This window comes from Mauremys reevesii, linkage group 3 (assembly GCF_016161935.1).
Source record: "Mauremys reevesii isolate NIE-2019 linkage group 3, ASM1616193v1, whole genome shotgun sequence".
In the NCBI taxonomy this organism is placed as follows: domain Eukaryota; kingdom Metazoa; phylum Chordata; order Testudines; family Geoemydidae; genus Mauremys; species Mauremys reevesii.
In genome coordinates, this window is record NC_052625.1 from 125573310 (window position 1) to 125598735 (window position 25426).

Genomic DNA, 25426 nt, shown 5'->3' on the forward strand with positions numbered 1-25426 from the left:
ATAACCTCTGTAACCAACGGTATAAAGTTATATTGAGTGTTTGCACTGTAAACCTCTGTAATTATATAACTCACCAAACAGGAAAAGAAGCATTAATTAAGGTATAGTGCTCATCCTGCACACAAGATGGCCCACTGAAGCCAAAGGAGCCATTGTGTAGCATCAAAGGACAGAGACCTTGTTGATTGCATTCCTCACTCCCTCCCGGAAGGGAAGGCCTGCACATGAACTCATCCCATCAGTTTGGAATCGGAGGTGAAGGAGATAAAAATCTCTGACAGGGAGAAACTGGGTCTCTTTCATGCTGTCTGGACTCCGAGGGGCAAAGATTTCTAAACATAAGCAAGAGATCCCCTTGCTGCTTGGCATGAGTCAGCCCTAAAGGATATATACAGCTGCTTATTATAGAAGCTTATGTTACCTTTTTAAATCTTAAGACTGCAAGTATGTGTATGTTTTTGTGTGTGTGTGTATTTCATGTTTTAACCCTGTAAATAACTCTCATTTCTTTTCTTAGTTAATAAATCTTTAGTTAGTTTATTACAGGACTGGCTACAGGCATTGACTTCAGTTTGAGATCTGAGTATAATTGGCCTGGGGTAAGTGAGTGGTCCTTTTGGGACTGGGAGTAACCTGAATATTGTTGTGATTTTTGGTGTAAGTGATCATCTATCACATAGTCCAGCTTGCCTGGGTGGCAGGGGCAGCTCTAGGCATTTTGCCGCCCCAAGCACGGCAGGCAGGCTGCCTTCAGCGGCTTGCCTGCGGGAGGTCCGCCGAAGCCGCGGGACCAGCGGACCCTCCACAGGCATGCCGCCGAAGGCAGCCTGCCTGCCGCCCTCGCGGCGACCGGCAGAGCGCCCCCAGTGGCTTGCCACCCCAAGCACTCGCTTGGTGTGCTGGTGCCTGGAGCCGCCCCTGCTGGGTGGCAAGTTAGTCTAGAATGCCCAAGGGGGCTTTCTGTGACTCCATGGTAAGACTGTTGTAGCACTTTAGGAGTTCACACCTGTTATTGAGTTGGTGAAATCTAATTATAAAAACATACAACCAGTTTGGGATTTCCGCCCTGCTTTTTGACAGTCTGCTCTAAGGTTGGCACTCATGGCCATGAGCCACTCCAGCCAGCATGACAGGGCCCTTTTAGATCCCAAGTCACTAAAGTGCTACTGTCTTACAGTATAGTCCCTAACACACACCTACTGTATTCTACAATAATATTCCAAAACACTAAAGCTTAATATGTTTTTAGTTATTGCCATAGAATGCTACAATATTTTTTACAGTGGGCTTTAGCTTTGCTGCTCCTCTTTAACCCTTATTACAACAAGAACATTTTTACAAAAGGTAGATTGTGCCAAACCAACCTGATCGTCTTCTTTGAGAAGGTAACAGATTTTTTAGACAAAGGAAACGCAGTGAATCTGATTTACCTCAATTTCAGTAAGGCATTTGATATGGTTCCACATGGGGAATTATTAGTTAAATTGGAAAAGAGGGGGATCAATATGAAAATTGAAAGGTGGAAAAGGAACTGATTAAAGGGGATACTACAATGGGTCATACTGAAAGGTGAACTCTCAGGCTGGAGGGAGGTTACTAGTGGAGTTCCTCAGGGACTGATTTTGGGACCAATCTTATTTAATCTTTTTATTACCGATCTTGGCACAAAAAGTGGGAATGTGCTAATAAAGTTTGTGGATGACACAAAGCTGGGAGGTATTGCCAATACAGAGAGAGACCGGGATATCATACAGGAAGATCTGGATGACCTTGTAAACTGGAGTAATAGTAATAGTATGAAATTTAATAGTGAAAAGTGCAAGGTTTTAGGGATTAATAACAATAATTTTTGTTATAAGTTGGGGACTCATCAGTTGGAAGTAACAGAGGAGGAGAAAGACCTCAGAGTATTGGTTGATCACAGGATGACTATGAGCCACTAATGTGATATGGCCATGAAAAAAGCTAATGCGGTCTTGAGATGCATCAGGCAAGGTATTTCCAGTAGAGATAAGGAGGTGTTAGTACCGTTATACAAGGTTCTGGTGAGACCTCATCTGGAATACTGTGTGCATGTTTAAGAAGGATGAATTCAAAGTGGAACAGGTACAGAGAAGGGCTACTAGGATGGTCTGAGGAATGGAAAACCTGTCTTATGAAAGGAGACTGAAAGAGCTTGGCTTGTTTAGCCTAACCACAAGAAGGCTGAGGGGAGATATGATTGCTTTCTATCAATATATCAGAGGAATAAATACCAGGGAGGGAGAGGAACTATTTAAGCTCAGTACCAATGTGGACACGAGAACAAATGAATATAATCTGGCCATCAGGAAGTTTAGACTTGAAATTAGACAAAGGTTTCTAACCATCAGAGGAGTGAAGTTCTGGAACAGCCTTCCAAGGGGAGCAGTCGGGGCAAAAGACATATCTGGCGTCAAGGCTAAGCTTCACAAGTTTATGGAGGGGATGGTATGATGGGATAGCCTAATTTTGGCAATTAATTGATCTTTGACTATTAACGGTAAATACGCCCAATGGCCTGTGATGGGATGTTAGATGGGGTGGGATCTGAGTTACTACAGAGAATTCTTTCCTGGGTGCCTGGCTGGTGAGTCTTGCCCACATGCTCAGGGTTTAGCTGATTGTCATATCTGAGGTTGGGAAGGAATTTTCCTCCAGGGCAGATTGGCAGAGGCACTGAGGGTTTTTTGCCTTCCTCTGCAGTGTGGGGAACAGGTCACTTGCTGAGGATTCTCTGCACCTTGAAGTCTTTAAACCATGATTTCAGATATAGGTTAGGGGTTTATTACAGGAGTGGGTGGGTGAGATTCTTTGGCTTGCGTTGTGCAGGAGGTCAGACTAGACAATCATAATGGTCCCTTCTGACCTTAAAGTCTATGATTCTAAAAACGTGACAAAGAACAGTCACCGGGGCCGGCTCTAGCATTTTTGCCACCCCAAGCAGGAAAACAAAACAACCAAACAAAAAAACAACCAAACAAAAAAAGCCGCAATCGTGATTGGCAGCAATTCTACCACCGCTTTATTCTACGGCGACAATTCAGCAGCAAGTCCTTCGTTCCGACAGGGACTAAGGGACCCACCGCCGAAGAGCCGGACATGCTGCCCCTCTTCATTGGCCGCCCCAGGCACCTCCTTGCTACGCTGGTGCCTGGAGCCGGCCCTGACAGTCACTATTCTGCAACTCTGTGCTAGCCCAGAGACACAACTTTACAATCCCACCACTTGTAAGACTTAGTAAGCCATAAAATAGTCTAAGGAAATATGGAGGGTTGACACCTAGAGAATCTACATAATATGAGATCAACAAAAATGACAGGGTTTTTTAAAGAACTAAAAAAATATGTTGGAGGAGTGGTTGTTTATTTTTTTACTCAGTTAGCCTCACTGACATAACTGCTGGGATGCTATTCAGCTTGAATGGTCAAAGCCTATAGGTTTTACTCTTTTGAATAGTCTCATAAGGGCTCCAAGAACAAGCCCAGAATCAACTATAGTTAAGGCTATGATTTAGTCACGGGTATTTTTAGTAAAAGTCATGGACGGGTCACGAGCAATAAACAAAAATTTACACCTGTGACCTGTCTATGACTTTTACTATATACCCCTGATTAAATCTTAACTGGATGCTGCTCTGGGTGGAGGAGGCTCAGGGGCCAGCAGTACCAGCTGCTGGGGGCTACCAAGGCCAGCAGCACCAGCTGATGGGGGCCCACCAAGCCCCCTGGGCCACCCAGCCGCCGCTGCTCTCACTGCCCCCAGGACCGCTGCTCAGGCAGCCCTGTGGTCAGCCACACCAGCTGCTGCAGAAGTCACGGAGGTCGTGGAAAGTCATGGAATCCATAACTTTTGTGACCTCTGTGACAGACATGGAGCCCTAGCTATAGTCATTGCAAATACTTTTGCATGATCCTCCTCAAGTTTATTATTCAATATTATAGAGTGATTTCCAAAATTAGCTTCACGAAAGCTTTAGTGCAGACTAACAATGAAATGTGTTTAACCAAAAAGCTGATATTCCTTTCACACTGGGCAAAATATTTAATTGCCCTTCCAGGGAGATGCAGGTTGGCAGGGCCTACCTTGCTCTGTGCATGAGAAGCAGTCAGCGGGTGCGGCGCCAGAGTTTCTGGCACCCTAGGCAGAATTCGGGGGGCGGCATTTTGTGCGCTCCCCACAGGGCGCACGGGAGCTTCCGGTTCCACTCCTATCGTGCTGCCGAAGAAGGACCCTCTGCCGAAATGCCGCAGGCGACAGCGGCAGTCATTGAGGTGCTCAATTGTCGGCTGCTGTTTTTCGCGGCACGTCGGCAGAAGGTCCTTCTTTGGCGGCACGACGGGAGCAGAACCGGAAGCTCCCGTGCGCCCCATGGGGAGCGCACAAAATGCTGCCCTCCGAATCCTGGTGCCCTTGGCGACCGCCTAGGGTCACCTAATGGAAGCACCAGCCCTGGCAGTCAGAAATGGAGCTGCAAGATGAGGGCCTGTAATGCAAATACATCTAAAGCAGATTTTCTTTGTAGGAGCTCTTACATAAAGAATTCTATCTAACTGGAGTCCCAAGCTGCCAAGGCAGGAAAGCAGAGGCAGTAGTAGTCTTGGCACATCAATTGGCAGTTCCCAAGGGGGTCTCTGTGAACCAACCCGTCACACCTAGTATATGTGTCTTTGACTTGGTCCCCCAGAGATTTCTGTATCTTGGCTAGGTGTATCTACAATCTACTCTCAACTCCATCAAAAGATGTGAAGAGGGGCATATCCAGTGCTGTCACTTTCATTATTTCATTATGAGTCTTGTGATAATTGACGTATTTCTCACAGCCCCAGCTTGTGACGGCATGTGAGTGAGAATCCCAGCTCCACCCCCTCCTGTCTTTTTTTTTTTAATGGTAGCTTTTAGCCCTCATGATTCTGGAGAAAAGCTTGAAAATGTGACTTGGGTGCATTCTAAAGGCTCCGAAAAGTGAAGGCAAATTAAAAAAAAAAGACACAATTTTTTTTTAATTTTACAGTTTTTTGGGGACCTGACAGTGACTCATAATTTTCAGGACTTAGGATCATCAATAGTGCATATCATCTGAGGCTATGTGGGGAGGTGTGAAGGAGTTGAGAGTAGATTGTAGATACATCTAGTCAAGGTACAGAAATCTCTGGGGGACCAAGTCAAAGACACATACTAGGTGTGATGGGTTGGTTCATAGAGACCCCCTTGGGAATTGCCAACTGATGTGCCAAGGCTACTTCTGCCCCTGCTTTCCTGCCTTGGCAGCTTAGGACTCCAGCCCCCTCTCTTCTTGAGCCAGACACACCAGTCTGCTCCAACACAGAGCCAGCGTCTGAACCGCGTGCCCCAAAGCTGCAGGCTTAACTGAAAGCAACTTACAGAAGTGTTCCTGTCTTTAACACTCAGATGCCCAACTCCCAATGGGGTCCAAACCCCAAATAAATCCATTTTATCCTGTATAAAGCTTATACAGGGTAAACTCATAAATTGTTCGCCATCTATAACACTGATAGAGAGATATGCACAGCTGTTTGCCTCCCTCCCCCAGGTATTAATACATACTCTGGGTTAATTAGTAAGTAAAAAGTGATTTTATTAAATACAGAAAGTAGGATTTAAGTGGTTCCAAGTAGTAACAGACAGAACAAAGTGAATTACCAAGTAAAATAAAATAAAACATGCAAATCTAAGCCTAATACAGTAATAAAACTTAATACAGATAAAATCTCACCCTCAGAGATGTTTCAATAAGTTTATTTCACAGACTGGACACCTTCCTAGTCTGGGCACAATCCTTTCACCTGGTACAGCCCTTGTTCCAGCTCAGGTGGTAGCTAGGGGATTTCTCATGATGGCGCCCCACTTTTCTCTGTTCCATCCACTTATATATCTTTTGCATAAGGTGGGAATCCTTTCTCCCTCTGAGTTCCACCCTGCCTTTCTCAATGGAAAAGCACCAGGTTAAAGATGGATTCCAGTTCAGGTGACATGATCACATGTCACTGTGAGACTTCATTACCTACTTGCCAGTACACAGTATACAGGAAGACTCACAAGTAAAACAGAGCCATTTACAACCAATTGTCCTGGTTAATGGGAGCCATCAAGATTCCAAACCACCATTAATGGCCCACACTTTGCATAATTACAATAGGCACCCAGATTTATATTTTATATTTCTAGTTTTAAATACAAGAGTGATACATTTATACACTGTATAAATTGGGGAGGGATATCTCAGTGGTTTGAGCACTGGCCTGCTGAACCCAAGGTTGTGAGTTCAATCCTTGAGGGGGCCATTTAGGGAACTGGGGTAAAAATCTGGGGATTGGTCCTGCTTTGAAAAGGGGGTTGGACTAGGTGACCTCCTGAGAGCCCTTCCAACCCTAATAATCTATGATTCTATGAAACAGGATGACCACACACAGTAGATTATAATCTTTGTAATGATACCTTACAAGAGACCTTTTGCATGAAGCATATTCCAGTTACATTATATTCATACTCATCAGCATACTTTCATAAAATCATATAGAGTGCAACATCACACTGGGTTAAGGAGGAAATAAGATACTCCCATTATCTGCTATTACAGGGTTCCTTAAACTAGCAGATAAAAGCATAACAAGAGACAGCTGCAGGCAGCTGAAGCCAGGTAATTTTAAAATGGAAATAACTGTTAAAAATTTGTATCTTGACAATTAGAACTGATTAACGAGGTTATGGTAGATTCTTCATCATTTGTGGTACATCTACACTGCAATGAAACGTGCTGCTGGCCTGTGTCTGCTGACTCGGGTTCACAGGGATTGGGCTGCGGGGCTATAAAGTTGCAGTATAGGCATTCAGGCTTGGACTGGAGCCTGGGTTCTGAGACCCCTTTGAGGGGAAATGCCCCAGAACCTGGGTTCAAGCCTAAGCCCAAACATCTACACTGCAATTTTGCAGCCCGAGCCTGAGTCAGCTGACCTGGGCTAGCCGTGGGCATTTAATTGCAGTGTAGAGATATCCTCAGGGTATGTCTATGCTGCAATATAAACCCAGGGTTCAAACTCAGGCTCAAGCCTAAACTGTCTTCCATCCACACACAAGTCGTACTAACCGAGGGCTTGGTCCCAGGAACCAACAGGGGTGTGGGGTCTGAGCTTGAGTCAAACCAGGACCCAGGGCTCAAGACTTATAGTTTTGCAGTGTAGATGCAGTCCCACTGAATTTGTGCACTGGGAATCCACCAAAAGTATCCCACTATTCCATGGGCTGACTTTCTTTGTCCTCTGGACAGTCACGTTTGGGGGACAGTCAAGCTTTCCCACACTGCACTATGAACAAAGGGCTAGAGCAGCTACATTTTGGGAGGGTGCTAGGAAGTCTGGGGGGTGGGTGCAATGTAGACACTACAGCCTCAGGTTGGGAGCCAGGGTTCAACAGTTCCTAACATGGAGTTACAAATGTGTATAGACACTCCAGGCCTAGGTTAACAAACCTGGAGTTGGCTAACTCAAATTTTTCTAACCCTGCTCTTACATTGCAGTGTAGACATACCCTTGGAGTCTTTAAATCAAGACTAGCTGTCTTTCTAAAAAACATCCTCCAGTTCAACCAAAATTTGTTGATCTTGGGTGAAATTCTATGGCCTGTTTTATGCCAGGAGGTCAGACCAGATGAACATAATGGTCTTTTCTGTCCTTAAAATGTATTAAAATAATATCTTACTGGAAACAATACCACTGGGGAAAGGGAGAAAGGATCAGTGTCTAGGAAGCACAAGGAGCTCAGTCCCTTTATTCAGACATTTTCTCATTGATTCCATTTCAAATAACAATTCCCAGGCTTTGTTGATCTTTAAATTAGTTAGAGCATTCTAGAAGGTTACAAACCATGATGATGAGGGCATTGTGATGAGGAAACAGCTTGTGAGCAGTCCCCCCTTAAAGATGTCTATTAATATAGAGAAATGGTAGGAGTTGTGAAAAGGGAGAGAAAGGAGGAGAAAAACAATGAAAGAATAGAAAGGATAGAAAAAAGTAAGAGAGAAAGAAACAGCAGATAAGAGGAAAGGAAAAGACAGACAAAATATACTGAAGCTATTTAAAAATTAAACATTTTACATTAAATAATATAAAGGAAATGGGTTAGAGGACAGAAGACTGAGACACAGAAGGGAAGAAAAATGAATGAGAGCAAGCATTAAAAGTTTATTTGCAGCCAAAGTCTAAGTAAATTATTAACTATATATGTAAATAGCATAGTAACATACATAGCTGTTCCATATGTAAATAAGTACATTTCCCAAGAGTCTGGCATTATTGCCTAGCAGAAGCTGAGATACAGGTAATGAAGGGGATGAAAGGCGCCTCTGAAACATTTACAACTGTTTTATGTCTGAGTTTGCTTATCAGACCAGCTAGTAGGATTCATGGGAGGGGGGGGTGTATGCATTGTCCCTGTAATCAAGATATAGATGAAGGCATGAGGACTTATTTGCTACCAATTTAACCTGGTGATGGGTGTAGTATAAGAGTATAAATAAAATTCGCTGTGAAAGAAGTAACTCTCTTCTCCTGTTTATAAGTTTCAAGAAACTCAAATTACACTACTGGGATGAGCCTTTGATACAAGTCATCAGCACTTAACAAAATCTTAGTGCAGTGGTTCTATTCCATAGCTAATCTCCAGTGACGATACTTTACAGCCATTTTGACAAAAAGTTGAGCCAATAAGAACTCATATGAAAAAGTATTTGAAAATTCTTGTTGACGGTCCTTCCCATAACTGCCAGTTTCCCCCATAGGTTTTTTAACCTTCTAGGTTTCTTTTGTACCATTTAACAAAACAAAGAAGCAAAGATCCTGTAACCTGCCTGGACAGACAGCAAGATAAACTACCAAGCCTGCTCATTAGAGCGGCTTGCCTGAAAAGCACCATTGTTAGCAGCCTGCCCTTCCTTATCTCTCTATCTGGCAACTGGGTGAAGGCAAAGGAGAACCAGGAATGTTAATAAGGATGACTACTACAGGCAGCAGCAAACTTCAAAAAGGAGTTCAAAGGAAAAACAGTCCATAGGTCAGCGCTACACAAATGAGACATATTGATGGAGGGAGAAGAGCAATTACTATTATTATCACACTTCCATGTTATTGGGTTAAAGCTTCTGGAAAAGCAAGGACAAGTACCTCATCTTGAAAGGAAACAAAGCTGTAAGGCCTTGAAGTGCAAAGAGTTTACCATGGTAACAGATGAAAATGAGCCTCCAATAGTTACCTAGCACACAACAGACAGAACAGGTGTATGTTATCTTTCAAAATAAACATCCATGTTTCATCCCCTGGCTTTATTACAAAGGGTATAGACTTTTTTCTCCCTTTGCTTAGAGGAGTCTGGTTACCTGGAGGAGTCTGCCATTGTTTAATAACCAAAGGCTGTTGTCTGGGACATGTAACCTACTTTCTAAAGAGCTGCTTTCGAAGTTTCCAGTTTAAATTGATATTGTAACTATTGTAGGATAATGCTTTCATAATACAGTAGCACTGACACAAACTGGATTTTCAGCATAGATGGAACCCTAACAGCTTCCAAAATCATGCTCCAGGTCTTTGTAAATTCAAGTCTGTTGTATAAGTCAGTAATATGGTTACAATATGGTTCAGCTCCATCTCCACTGCAAGGCAGCCCTCTACTTAAACCACGCCAGCAGCCTACTGTGTTGTAACAGGTCCCTTCTAGACAGTCATTGTTACAGTGATAAATGGGAACTTCACAAATACGTATGCTAAACTTTCTAAGATCGCTCTGAAATCTTATGCACCTCTTCTGAAGATGCCTGTCTTGTCTAACTAATGTGATGACCATAATGAGAACAGAACCAAGCACTACATTTGCATTGAAACAATTATTGCCAGCAGGTTGTAGCACATTTTCTCTGCCCACTGAGAACAGAAGTATTTTTTGTTTGAGGATAATGTTGTTGTAGACTACCCACAACATGGCTAATTTATTTTGAATTCATATAGTTAAATATTTTTATTCTTTGGAGCTTGACTTTTTTCTTTTTTTAAAGTAGCTCATCCCAAAACCAGCAGCATTGATGGGGTTTGTTAGAGCTAACTATTACTTTTACTTGGACTGACACACAGTTGCTGTGATGCATCCATACTATTTTCATCATGTTAAAGTCTGCTAAATATAATGCTTTGTGACTGCCATATCTGGGTGAGAGGCATCACAGTGATGCAAAAATTTCAGCCTTGGGAGTTTCAGCAAGAGACTGAGTGCTGAAGTGTGCTATGAAAAAGCCTGCAATCTTCCAAGTGCTTTTGATAAGTTGAAGAGATTTAATAAGAAACACTTCTTAAAAGTCTGATATCGGGTGTGGGGGAGGTGATACGTTAAAGAGCATTTCACTTTTAGGCCACCTCACTTAATCCAGCCCAGGTTGGTAGTGACCAAAAGTCATTATAGTCTGATGGCTGTATGGTGGCCAATATGAAATGAGTTATTGACCAGTTAATTTATCAGTGCACATGACACACACACACAACTCATCACAACAACTTCCTGCTCTATAACTTTCCTGTGATGGGATATACAACCCTTCATAGCAGTAAGGAAAGGATTAAATGGCTACTGGGACCCACCCACCACATCTCCAAAGTATGCATGGCTTGCAAGAGGAGCTCAAAAAGAGAACAAGCCAGTTTCACTAGGCTGCAGACAGTGGAGGTGAACTGATCTACACCCTGAGAGCCTGGGAAGAAGAGCACTGCAAAAGCACACAGAGAAGAGACGGGTGATTCTCAGAAGGCCTGAAACTTTATCTTTGATTCCAGGTATTTAATGACACTATACCCATTGGGAAAGAAGGGACTGGTGGGAAGTGATCCAGGAGACAGCATTATAGCACTTTGGTGCAAAACTTAGCTGCTTTACACTGGGTCTTGTGTTGGAACCCAGGGGTGAGGGTAAGCCCAGATTCTCCTATAGAGGGTGCCAAAAGTCAAAGCCTTCCCCTGATTTGGAGAGTCCAGAGGAGAGAAGGCCCTAAGGACAGAAGGGTCAAAATCCTGAGAATTCAACCCGGGGGTAGCCATCTCACCTAACTCAGAGGGCAGACATAAACATGTGACCTGGCTGAGGCCTGAGTCACAGAAGGGATGGACCACCGCAGGCATAGGAGCTGGAACTAGGGGTGTGGGAGGTGTGGCAGCAACTCCTGGCTTGAAGTGTTTTCCATCATATACAGGGTTTATAGTTTGGGTCAATGGCTCTCAGCACCCCCACTATAATTGTTCCAGCATCCCTGACCATAGGACCAGAATGACTGTCAACAGAGGGGCACCAGGAAAGAAGAGAACCTGCCACAGTATGCTCGGCCACTGGGCGGTGCTTGCCATGCGTGATCTCTTTAACACTTCCCCAAAAAGGGATGTTGAGCAGAGACTAAGCACTAATTTCAAGGTTGTTATTCACAAGTAACAGTTTCTTGACCAAGGCCTCCTCATGTTTTAGGGTCACTGGCAACTTGTCTTCTTTAAGGAAGCCAGACTATCCCTATCACTAATAACCACAGACACTCAATACTGGCTTTCAACAAGCGTGACCCAATATATAGAGTACTTCTTATCATGGAGTCAGGCAATATAGGTATATGGACAACACCAAGGCTGGCTGCCTTTCAGAGGGGTGAGGCAGTCTCTTCAAGCAGCCATAGGGGTAACTGAGAAGATGGCTATACGGCTCATGTTGAAGAGGCGAGAGAGAGTAAGGAATGGGGTATTGGCCACATGGGGCAAAGGGGCAGAGATGCCCAGGATGTGTATATTAATCCTTACTACATAGCTGAAAGAGAAAAAAAAGGAATTTAGTGTTCACCACTCATGAAGGGAAGAGGAACGCAATGGAAAAGGGATATTTTCTTAGAGCTTGCCTACACAGTTATTGCACTGCTACATCGGTTTAGGTAAAGCAGTGCAATGCCCTAGTGCAGATGCAGTTTTACTGGTATAAAGATTCTTATATTGGTATAGCAATAAGCTATAGACTTATAAAGTATAGACCTATGACAGTATGAGGATTAGCTGCCTTGGTATGACATGTTTTAATTAGAAATATTCACTATTTAAAACACATAACATTAGTTCCGTAGCTTCCAGTAACACTAATTAAAGATGCACATCTTAAACCCATGCATCAGGTTGAGAATATTCCCATTCCTTTGCACATCTGGCTGGGAATAGGAAAAACTAATATCTGAGACTGAAAATCCTGGCCAGTTTGGGAATTGGCACCAGAGACAAAAGTTTCACTCTATCACTCAAATAAACATCTGAGCCATAGAGTGAGTGTCAAGAACTGCAGCCTCATTAATCCACGCTAAATAGAGAAAAAACAGGAGGCCCATCATGTCTGCTTCCTTTTTGGTTCCATTTGCCTATATTTCTCAACTGCACACATTCCCCTTCTTTAATGTTTTATCTACTTTCCTCTCGAACTGATTGATGTCCCTTGTTGCAATGGCAATTTCCTGTACACAGAACTGTTAATCTGGAGACCCAGGTTTGAGTACTAGCCTCTGATCCTACTCCCTATTTGTCCACACCACAAAAATCATAGTTTAATCTGCTCAGAAAGTTTAAGATAGGGAAAGCAGGAAGCGTTGCTTATCAGGCTGTGGTGGGGAAGCCTGCATAGAGCATCACTGCATTATTGTTGAGCCAAGACCCTGTTAGTCCCCTAACTTTCATGAGCACTATATTCACCCAAACTTTAAAAAGCCAGCATATAGAAAGGTAACTTAAAGAGGACACTGGCGGTGTGAAGAAGTTACAGTTATCTTTATCAGAAAGATACTGATTATATCAATGCAGACACTGAGGTAACATCAGTTGGCGAGCTCAGCAAGTGTTCTGCACATTACCTAGGATATTGCACACTGAGATGAGTTCATCAAAGGAGGCACAACAGCAATCATCCTACCTGATCTGAATGTGAACTGAGTAGTGTCTACGTACATTGAAAATAAAGAGAGCCTATCTTACCAGATGCAGCTTGTACAAACACAAGTAGCGTGTGTGCATATTTAGCTTGTCATGCAGGAGTTTAAGTACTTAAAACCTTCCACATACCAGGATTCAGCAGGCTTTAAAAAGATTTCTTGGCAACCCAAAATAAGTATCATTTAACAGCATACATAACTGTAACTCCAGTTTTAACTCCTTTATTTTTATATACTCGTATTAGTTAATTTTCTGCAGTATCACTAGTGTGTGGCAGAAATTAGTTGCATAGCACCATCGTTATGCATGGCACTTTACAGAACAAAATAAGATGACAAGGCCATTCTCCTGAAGAGTTTTTAATCCAACTGTATATTGATTTGAGATTCCTTACTAAAAGCATTTGCAAATTATCTATTGCTTCTTTGTAAGTGGCTCGTTTTTGTGTGTGGGCTTCCTTTCTCTGTATCTAATTTGGATGGGAGATAATGAACTTCCTGTGTCGTATGCTGCAGGACAAGGAACTTCATTGTATCCTGACCAAGGAAGAGTATATCAGTAAATAGTTTATAAGGGAGCTCTGAAGAATCTTGTTAGAAAGACTTATTCTCCCCGTTCCATTTGTTTGATGAAGTGCATCATGTGATAAATGCATATAATGAATTTCTTCAGATGCTGCCAGTGAGAAACCCAGCAGCTAAAATGCCGAGTCCCATGGCATCACTGTGTGCATAACAAACTAATTACGTGAATGAAAAGATCACGCGATTCAAAGGATTCTTCTCCTTCCACACTATACAGCACACCAGTGTTATAAGATTTTCTGTGCTGACCCCAACTAAAATATTCTGAGTATGAAATCCAATTCCGTCCAGTGCAATTTTCCTCCTATGACTTAACACTTCATTAGGACATCCAGATCTCATTTCTCAAAAAATACCAACTTGCAAAAAGATTTCCTAGTGAAACATTTATTTATGCTTCTAAATGCTTCATTTCTGTTGGAAAAAACTGAGCACAAATTCAGTGTAATAAGGTCAGTTTTTGTTTTTTAAACAAAAAATAATTTTAAAGGCTTCTGATATAAAATGTATTTCATCCACAACACAAGTGTTACATTTGTGAGATCAAAGGTCAACTCATTAATAAGAAGCCCTTCCCAACTCATGGCTGTAGAACCCATGGTCATTTTAACACAGCAATATCTGATATGCTTTGTCCTGCCCAGGCCCCTCTACATTCACGATGCTTCTAACGCTAAGTCTGAGAACCTTTATCTACTCTATAGAATTGCACTATTGCAATTTTCACTAGTGTGACTGAACTAGTACAAGCTACAATGGTGCAATGTAGCGGTTCTGAAACGTCATTGCACCGTGACCCCTTTCTGACAATAAAAATTACTACACGACCCCAGGAGTTGGGACTGAAGAAGACGGACCCCCGACAGCCCTGCTGCCCGTGGTCCACTGCCCAGGGCGGGAGGCCAAAGCTGAAGATCAAGGGCTTCTGTCCTGGGAGGGGTGCATGTAACCCTAGCCCTGAGTGGTGGGACTCAGGCTTCAGCTTCAGCCCCAGGCAGTGGGGCTTGGGCTTGGGCTTCGGCCCTGGGCCCCAGCAAATTTAACACCAGCCATGGCGACCACATTAAAATGGGATTGTGACCCACTTGGGGATCCCAACCCACAGTTTGAGAGCCCCTGGTGCAATGCATGCACAGCTGCCATCCTGTTTTAAAGGGTAACACAGTGCACTGCATCCACACCCAGCACTGCACCTCTCTCACAATTCCCAACAAGGCTCCCAGAAACACATGCATAATGTATGTGACATAAAATAAATGTGTGACACAAAGGAGCATTGGCAAGAGAGTCGTCATTATTTCCTGACCCCAGTATTCTGACATAAATCAGGGTTACATGAGCCTAAGAGCCTTGCGACCTGACAAGGCACAGTGTCCACTCACTCCTTTTACAGTGGATAATATATATTTGCAGTTTTTCACATTTTTGATTGATTCCAATAACTGGTTGATGCTGTGTATAAGAAAGGTGACCATTTAGAGCCTGGGTTCTCAATCCTTTTCTTTCTGAGGCCCCCCTTCCCCCCACCCCCAACATGCTATAAAGGCTCCACGGCCCATCTGTGCCACAACTGTTTTTCTGCATATCTAGTAGATTAAAAGCCAGGGCCAGTGTTAGAGAGTAGCAAGCAGGGCAACTGCCCAGGGTCCCACACCACAGGGGCCCCCCACAAAATTAAGTTACTCAGGCTTTGGCTTCAGCAGGGAGGCTGAGGTGCCAGCTTTCTGCCCTGGGCCCCAGCAAGTCTAATGCCGGCCCTGCTTTCTGGTTTATTTTGGCAGACCCGCTCCAAAACCTGCTTGCAGCCCCCTCATAGGCTGGTTGAGAACCACTGAGTTATATCACTGTTGTTACCACTATTACACAATTTCCGTATGTATTGTACAAAGTATATCATGTAAGGCAAAGAGTCTCAACCTTTCCAAACTACTGTACCCCTGTCAGGAGGCTGATTTAGCTTGCGTACCCCCAAGTGTCAACTCACTTAAAATCTACTTGCTTACAAAACCAGACATAAAAATACAAAAGTGTTGCAGGACACTATCACTGAAACATTGCTAACTTTCTCATTTTTACCATATAGTTATAAAATAAATCAATTAGAATATAAATATTGTACTTACATTTCCAGTTTCTCACTTGTGAGCCTTGTCTGAAGTCTGAGCCCCACTGCCCAGGGCGGAAGCATGTAACTTAGCTTTGTGGTGCCCTCCGCGGTGTAGGGCCCCAGGCAATTGCCCTGCTTGCCACCCCAATGTCAGTCCTGCACTTGCACTCTACTTAAAGTTGTTCCTGACTCGCCCTGGGAATCGCAACCCCCAGGTTGAGAAACACTGATATCCCAGTACCCCCTGGAAGATCTCTGTGTACCCCCTGGTTGAGAACCACTGATGTGAGGTATCAATGGAAAAGTTACAATTTGCTAGGTATGATTATTCTGTTTATATGCATGTATCATCTTTGTATCTGAGATTATGAATACTGGCTATGTATATGTATCTTAAACCTGTGTTGTATTCCTGGCTGACACCACCCCCATATAGATTTACGCCAGGGCTAGACAGCCATGTATTGATGGTTCATTATGAACATTCACAGTGGGCCATTGATGAAACTCATCCTGCCTAGTAGGTCTTCCTGTGGATGCCCCAGATAGCAAGGAGCCAATGCCCCCCCCCCACTCCCCAGCCTGTGATTCCACAAAACATGAAAGGGCATGTGATATGCTCATGTGACCCTGAACTACTCCATCTTGTGCAAGTAAATTTCCATACATGGAGCTGTGGACTTTGTTTGGGACAGTAAATTTCCATGCACATGGCAAAGGATATAAAAAGACAGCCAAGACACCTCCATTTTGTCTCTCTCCTGCTCTAATTCTCTGGACTGTGGATATACAACTAAAAGGAGTAGCTTGAACTATGGACAATGGACCTTCCAGTCTTTTGGAAGTTACCAACGAGACATTTGCAAGCCAGCAGTCTATTCCATCACTGCTACAGACCTGTATGTATATGATCTATTAACCATTTATAACTCTCTTCTTTTCTTTTATTAATAAATCTTTAGTTCGTTTACGAAGGATTGGCTGACAGCATGATATTTGGAAAAGAGCTGAAATACATATTGACCTGAGATAAGTTTCTAATCCTTTGGGATTACTAAGAACCTCACATATGATTAATTAGGCTTTCAATAACCTCTCACTATTTTAGACTTGTTTGTCTGGATAGGAGCCAACATCTGGAAGGGGGGATTGTGTTTGGCTTCTGGTTAACCAGTGTGGTACTACAGAAGCACTTTGGTTACTGGCTTGGTGAATCTAAATATAAACAACCCGTTTTGGGGGATTGTCTACCTAATTCTTGCAGTCTGCCCTGATATGGCATTCTCAGTGTGGTCCATCCCAGGTACCCAGTCACAAACTGCTTTAAACTGTTCAGTGTGGTACAATAATCTGTGCATGCATCAAAGGGAAGAGGCTATGCCCTGACACTTGCAGATGCCATGGTGGAAAGTCAACAGCTTCAGCTGCAGATGCTGCTGACATCTTTGGGTATGGTCCGCTGCAGGGGTTGTGAAAGATGTGTGGATTGGTGCACTAGTGAGGTATATGGATTTGCTTTGGGGGCTGAAAGCAAGGAATTGGCAGGGTTTACCTTCCTGTGTATGGATTAACTAATAAGATTTTTTTTCCTTTTTCAGATCTCAGGAATTTGGGAAATGCTGCTGAGATGGCACATGGACAGCCATGCCAACTCCCCAAAAAGGGAATCTTTTGTATGTCCAGGTCTCTCAGTGTCTATACTGACTAACCAATGAGATATATAGATATATAGTTCTTTATGACGTTTAGGTGAATATCCCAAAAATAATTGTTCAGATCACAAATGCATATTTTGAAAATATATAAAGTAGTTTATTTTGCATTGTTTTTTTCATGTCTTTTGCTGCTTTGGGGGTTGGGGTACCAGAAGTGTTGGAACAAAGCAGAGCTGATAACACAGAATACCATGTCATATGCTCTCAGGCCTGCATGCAGCCAGTAGGTGAGTGGCTTGACAGGCAACAGAGGGAGTGCTCTTACCTGACAACTGTCACTGAGGGGAGAGCGGAAGCAATGTGGGATCACACTTGGTGAACTCATTACACCATGCAGTTGCAACCCTTGCATTTCCTGCCTACTCTGGAACTACAGTGGTGCAGAATGACTCAGTAGCTGATGCAATAGTGCTTAGCCTTGCTCAGAGCAACTGCAATCATAGCTGTGATGTGAACAGCTGTGCCTCATTGGAAGCAATAGTGCGTGGACACAAGAGGTTTTATAAGCATGCTATGGGTACAATGGTGTTCACAATGCCCAAATGCTGTTGTATAGATAAGACAGGATGAAGATGGGATACTCATCAGTTTTACATATGGAAGGAATGACCAGCAACAGGTGGGTGAGTCACAGAAGAAAACTTGATTTGTTAGATGGATCAGAACTTTAGTATAATCCAAGTTCTCAAAAAACTGACTTTCTGACCTACCCATCAGAATATTTTAAAGTACAGTTCCATTCTGAAAAGTGACTCTGTTGATACAATTTTACAGGGTTCCATGTTTGTGTCGTCTCACTGAATTCTTAGCAAATGTGCTCCGCTTACCAAAAAACAAACTTTTTTCTGACTCTCAGCCCTACAAACTAAACCTGGGATTTGAGAATCAAGATGGATTTTAACTTTCCCAGGCACTAATCACCAGTCATAAAGTTCCTGGAGGTCATGTTATTTCTTCAGTTCCACTTGAACATTGAAGATTAATGGGATTGCACAGGTGTAACTGAAGAAATAATATGAAGACAATCTGCTTGCACAAAATTAAATAAGAACATAATGCGGTCTCCAGTGATAATGGTGTATGAGAAACAAGGGACCCAGCTTGATTCTTTTGCTGCCCAGGATGAGTTTGCAGGGCTAGCAGTCAGAAAAAACATCTTATTTGTCAACTAAGCAAATTTGATATGAAACCAGGGGGACACAACAACTGTGGAATTTCACAATGCTGTTAGAATGACTCCTAAGAGAAGAAATAAACTTTGTCTATAATCTACAATGTAAACTTGGCCCCTGAATGTCACTGTTTCCACTTTAAAAGGACAATCTCATGGAAGATGTTTCATAGTTCTTACTAAATTATGAAGTTTTGAAACTGTACTTTATTCCTTTCCCAAATGTTACCCCTCCATTGCAGAGACTCTTTAGTTTGGTGTCACAGGTTACTTAGAGATGTTGGGCCTGCTTTTGGGTTGTAGGAGGGTTTTGTTTTTCTTTTTAAAAACAATTAAGGACGCATTTTTGGTAGCTATATTCTTGCAGCCAAACCTATCCTGTCAAAACAGCCATATAAAATTACTGGTCATGAGTTTAGCAAGACAAATATAAGGGTGAGGACCAGTGGGTCACATTCTGAGAGAAAGATGTGATCTGACCCAGGAATTACTGAGTTCTAATCCCAGCTCTGACGCTGATTCCAACTCTGTGGTCTTGGCCAAGTTATTTTTTCTGCACATTTTGGATGCTTCAAGCTTTACATGCACATCTTTGGACACTTGTTCTCTCAAATTGGGCCCCCAGAATTAGAGGACTCTTTTGAAAATGTGGGCTTAAATCTTACTGAGTCTCAATTTCCCCAGTTGTAAAATGAGGATATTACTGAGGCTGCTCCGTATTACAATATAGCATAATCATAGAAATGTAGGACTGGAAGGTACCTCAAAAAGTCATCAAGTCCAGCCCCTTGCACTGAGGCAGGACCATCCAAACCTGGACCATCCCTGATAGGTGTTTGTTCAACCTTTTCTTTAAAACCTGCATGATGGGGATTCCACAACCACCCTCGGAAGCCAGAGGTTATTCCAGAGATTAACTATACTTATTGTTAGAAAGTTTTTCCTAATATCTTATCCAGATGTCCCTTGCTGCAGATTAAGCCCATTACTACTTGTTCTCCACGTCCACTAGAGGTAGGACCATCCTCTTTAGCACAGTCCTTAACTGTTATCAAGTCTCCCCTCAGCCTTCTTTCTTCATTCACACTATTTTTAACCATACACTCCTGAATTATATTAGTGTTTTTCAAAACTACTTTTCATTGCTGACTTGTATGTAATTTGTGAAGCACTATACCCCCCAGATCCTTTTCAGCCATACTATCGCCTGGCCCGTTTTTAGACATTTTGTAGTTGTGCATTTGATTTTTTCCTTCCTAAGGCAAGTACTTTGCACTTGTCTTTACTGAATTTCATCTTTTTGATTTCAGACCAATTTTCCAGTTTGTCAAGGTCATTTTAAATCTAATCCTATCATCCAAAGTCCTTGCAACTCCTCCCATCTTGGTGTCATCCAGAAATTTTATGAGCATACTCTCCACTCCATTATCCAATTCATTAAGGAAAATACTGGGGAGTACCAGACCCAGGGCTGACCCCTGTGAGACCCCACTAGATATGTCTTTCCAGATTGACAGCGAATCATTGATAACTCCTCTTTGAGTACAGTCTTTCAACCAGTTGTTCATCTATCTTATCATAATTTCATCTAGACCACATTTCCCTTGTTGGCTTATGAGAATATTATGTGGAACTGTGTCAAAAGCCTTACTAAAATTAAGATATTTACATCTACTACTTCCTCCCATCCACTAGGCCAGATATTCTATATGCTTTTGCTATTCTTTTGGACTCTTTCTTAGCAATAATACTACTTCAAAGGTGAATTATGAGGTTTACTTTATTCATGCTTAAATACTCAGTAGACAAAAAGCATTATATGAGTGTTAAGTGTTGTTGTTCTGGGCCTGGTAACTTTGACAATGTCTCTTCTCAAAGTAGTAAGTGAGGAAGCTCTATAGCCAAAAGTAAAACATGGAAACTAACCTGCCTGTTGTTCATTCTGAAACCTGGAATTTGGTCACTTTGGGGTTTCCCATAGTAGATTCTTTTTGGCACTGTCACACTTTCACATATACTAAATATTGTCTAGATATTTCCTGAACAGGACTATCTCCAGGGATTGAAACCATAGGATATACAGCTTAAAATAAAGATAGTGATATATGGGCAGAAAAGAGCGGAGCACAACTCTTCTGGGAATCACTCCAAGAAAATCAATATGCAAGATGGCACTTTATCCCTACACAGAGCTGGCAAGAGAAGAATAACATTTGGATTTGATCATTTTAAAATTAAGTAAAAATTAATTCTGTGCTCGTACGTTCATGCTGCTCTCCTGTTGAAATTAAAGGGTATATCAAATGGTAAAGTTTGACCTATTGTGACAAATTCAGACCTTATATCAACAGATGCAGCTCCACTGACTTTGGTGGCGGTCTGAATTTGGTACCTAGTTTTTGACAACACCTATGGGTCTTCTGAAAAGGATCGTTGTAATTTATTCTCTATCTTTGTTGTTCTCCAACCTTTCCGTAACATAAACTCATTCTTAGGAGAGAGTCTGCGAATAGCTTTACAACTTGCACTGCACACAAGGGTTAACAAAAAGAGATTGTACCCAGAAGAGATTCCAATGGATGAATTGGCAGCAAAGAGAGTCATTGTGTAGCAATGCAGGGTGCAATCAGATGTTTTTGTGTGCTTTGTTTGAATGTAATCTGGAAATAGGATTCCAATGGAGTTCATGGTGTGCTGATGTGATGTGCTCATGCCAGCCTTTGTTGCCTAGTAAATGGGTTGGTATGCATTGCACCATTTGTAGTTTTTATTTGAGGTGGCTACCTTCAGCCTCAATGAGATGCAAAATTTAACCTGATGATGAGAAATGTAACAGGTTCTTACCCACAGAACATGCAGGTGATAGTGTGAGCTGGTACAATATAATGCAATATGGCACCATATAAACTCAGAATGGTATATGGGAATAATACATGGAATGCTTCATGGACCATACAGATTTTCAGAAGATTTTAAAGGAAGAGAAAAAGGGACCTTAGTACACACCAACTGGAAGGCTCCTCTAAACATAAAGAAGTGGCATGAAAGAAGGCACAAAAATTGGAGTGAGCAAATGATATATAAGAAGATAGACATGGGTGGTACGTAGCGAATCTGAAGCAGTAGAGGAGATGAGTGAAGATTTGGGAGAGTGCAAAGTTAAGGGGAACCTTGTTTGTGTTTTATTGTTGTATGCAGTAATAGAACTGAACAATTTCCTATGAGGGTTGCCAACTTTCCAATTTCTGAAAACTGGACACTCCTGCTCTGCCCCCTACCCAGAGGCCTACCTCTTGCTCCACCCTCCCCCAAGGTCCACCCTCTGCTCATTCCTCTCCCCCCCACCTGCCCTGCACCCAGCCCAGGGACCACTGTACTCTTCACACCCCTCCAGTTACCTGGGGGGGAGGAGGGAAGGCTCTCTCTTCATAAGCTACTCACTCCAAGTCACAAACGAAGTCTGTGGAAGAACTGGGAATAGAACCCAGGAGTCCTGACTTCCAGCCCCACCCCCGCTCTAACCACAAAACACCATTCTCTTCTCTGAGCCAAGAATAGAGCTCAGGAGTCTGGAGTCCCAGCTCTCCTGCTCTAACCCACTTGCCCCCATTCCTCTCCTAGAGCAGAGGATGGAACCCAGATGTCCTGGCTCCCAGCCCCCCTGCTTTAATACCTCCCCTCCCAAAACCACGGAGAGAACCCAAGAGTCCTGACTCCCAGCTCCCCACCACTAGCTCCTCCATCCCCAACACCAAGGCAAGGGCTGATCCCAAAAATGCCTCGGTCTGGGTCCATGGAACTGGGGGCAGGGAGCTGCTACTTCCATATGGGGAACTTGCCCCATTGTTTGTAGCCATCCCTCATGACAGCCGCGACACGCTTGCCCTGGCTGGCTCCAAAAAACTTGCATGAAAATATTGGTTCTGGGGTTGCCTAGCTTCTCCCAAGGGGTTTAACGAGCCACCGATCCTGGTTCCTCCACACCCTACAGTGAGGGGCTCTTGGGGCCCTGGCTCCAGGGCTACCTCGGCAGTGGCTGGGGCAAACTGGCTGCAAAGTGCTGGAGCCTGGCAACTTCTGCCACCTGGAAGACGCGGGTGCCTGAGTTCCTAGGGAGTGGCTCCTACCTGGGCAGTGATCATGCTGTGCATGGAGCCTGGATTGGCAGCCCTGCCCGGCCCTTCAGGGGAAGCAGCCCCGAGCAACGCGTGAACCCCAGGCCCCTTTACAGCCAGCAGGGGGCGAGTGGAGTGGGGCAGGGGCTGCTCTCCAAACAGCCCCTCTCCCAACATCCGCACCCCACAGGTAGCAGGCTGTCCCCTTCTTTCCTGCAGCATGCTCGGAGTTTGCCCTCCCCTCACCTGCTCTGCTCACAGTGCCGGTGCAAACCTGTGGTTGCTCCCTTTCCCCAGCCCCAGGCTGGCCCCCTCCTCAGCCGGAGCTGCCTCCCCAGGTTGCAAGAGGCCTGCTGTAGCCGCCACTGAAGCTCTCCATCAGTAGCTCAGCAGTGGGTAGGCTGATCACAGTTACTTTGGTAACTGGACTTTTAGTGTCTGGTCACCAGTGCTGACTGGACACTGCCAGGTTCCCTTTTCTAACAGATTTTCCAGTTGAAAACTGAACACACCTGACAACCCCGTGAGTCTAAAACATTAGTTTGTTGATATCTTTGTAAATTCTTTTCCTGATAACCATCATGGTTCCTTGTGCTACTTTTAAGTTTTGGAGTCTAAGAGCAACAGTCAAAAGAATGCAATAGTTTATGCCATGTTGTTCTAAATTAATTCTGTTCATCAGTTGCTTTCTGCTCTTCTTTCTTTCTTTTGCCTTTTGCATGTTGTAACCTCTGTATGGCTAGAAGTTCTTACATTACCAAAGATGTGATTTAGCTCTGACTGCACTGGGAAATCCCAAGAAATAATATAGGTTCCGCCAGATGACATGGCACGTCTCCAACACTTCAGACTCCAGTGTGGTTTGAATACTGTATCTAAGCTTAGCAAGATATCTTGCTGTGTAAATTTTCTGGTAAAAAGTCCTTTATGACAAAATCTCACCCTTCTTGGAACAAAATGCATATTCTGCCATAATCTTGATATTACAAGTTAGCTCATTTAAAGGTGGTAAGCCAAATTCTAATGCTGTTTCATTTATTATTATTATTATTATTTTATTACAACATCATTTTTTATGACACTATAAGTGTGCACTGTGCTTTATTTACAAATGACAGATACAGTCATGTCCCCCCAAAGCATACAATCTCAGGAACAAATACTGAGATCCTTAACTTGAGGCCATATAGTGCCCTGGAGATCCATTAGTAGAGATGATCCTCTATGCAGATATCACCCTTTCTGTGTAGAAAGGGGGCAGTAGCCCAGAACCACTGAGTGTATGAAAGGGAACAGGTGGGAAAAGCTGAGGGATGCCATCATCCCCCCATCAACTGCACAAGGAATCAGCAGAAAAAGTTCATTCTGCCTCAAGCTGAACTTATTTGTCCAGCAGTCCCCTGCAGCTACTCTGCATCCCTGGAATAATCTTCAAAATTGAAATGAAAACTTTTACTTTTTTACAATTTGGATGTGGATTCATTGCTTGTGGAAGGCTTCACATTCACAGTCCTGGAGACTGAAGTCCCTTGTTTATCAGAAGAACAGATATAGCACATTGCTATTGCCTTGTGACAGAGGGTTTTTATACATTCGATGTGCCCCCTGCACTGAATACCAGTCCAACTGATCCCCACCTCGACCAGTCTCTTCAAGGTGGTCTCATACTAGTGCAGATTTTGGCTGCTTCTCCTAAAAATCACACTCCCTGCTGTACTGAAACCAGAGGTTAATGAGACACCTGGTGAGCTCCTCTGGTCAGCTAGCAGCACACTGGGTAGGCAGCTTGTAATGTTGTTTTGCACAGATGGGCTGAGCTGGGCAGGAAATAGAGAAGGTGGCATAGAATCAAGGGGTAAATGCTGACGTACCATAAGTAGTTAGAAGGGCTGGAACACACAGGCTCCAGGAATTGTGGGAAGCCACTGGAGGGCTATCTAAACACAAGCTTAGCAACACATGTTTTAGCTGCATCCTCACTGCAAAGTGAGTGGGTAGGAACACACCTTAAAGTAAAACCTGATTTAACCCACACCCCCAGTCACACATGCGAGCACTTATTCAAAAGGCATATAAGCACATGAGGTTTTGTGTGTTACCACATGTTTTAGCCCAGACACTGGTACCAGTGTCTGGGCTAAAACATGTGGTAAGCCTGCGGTGCAGAACCCTTAGGGCGATCACTTCTAGCAATGAGAGAATAGTTTGGGCTCCATCCCCGATCAGTCCTTGGTCTCTGCTGAGATGGCTAACTATATTGGTAGATTTTGTGGTGTAGATACTTGTCCACTGGAAACTGGACTGAGGCCACCAAGCAGCCACCAGAAGATAAGAAGTTTTAGTTACTACCAATCTGGGCTGGATAGCGACAAGATCTATTCCACACCCCATTACCAATCCTCCAAGCCACTGAATTCCCACAAGAAAATAAATCTTTTTGTTGTATGCGGTTATTTGACAGTGTAGAGGCCACCTGTTTCCACTTACGTGTTTGTCAGTTACCTGATGTTTCAGAACAGCAAGGGGAATTCACTCTGTCTTGAAGGTATTTTAGTGTAAAAATGAGAAGAAAAATAGTCTTGTGGTTAAAACACAAGAATGGGAGACAAGGGGCCCCACAACAGACTTCCTCTGTGACCCTGTGAAAATCAGTTACCCTTTCTGTGCCTCACTTTCTCCATCAGTAAAAAGGGGTTTTGATTACTGAATTCATTAATA

At 43.3% G+C, this 25426-nt stretch overlaps 1 long non-coding RNA gene across 2 annotated transcripts in view; it reads right to left on the bottom strand.

Moving 5' to 3' along the window:
* Positions 1-25426, bottom strand: part of LOC120400597 — a 72576-nt gene that overhangs the window by 40838 nt on the left and 6312 nt on the right. The window lies entirely within an intron of this gene.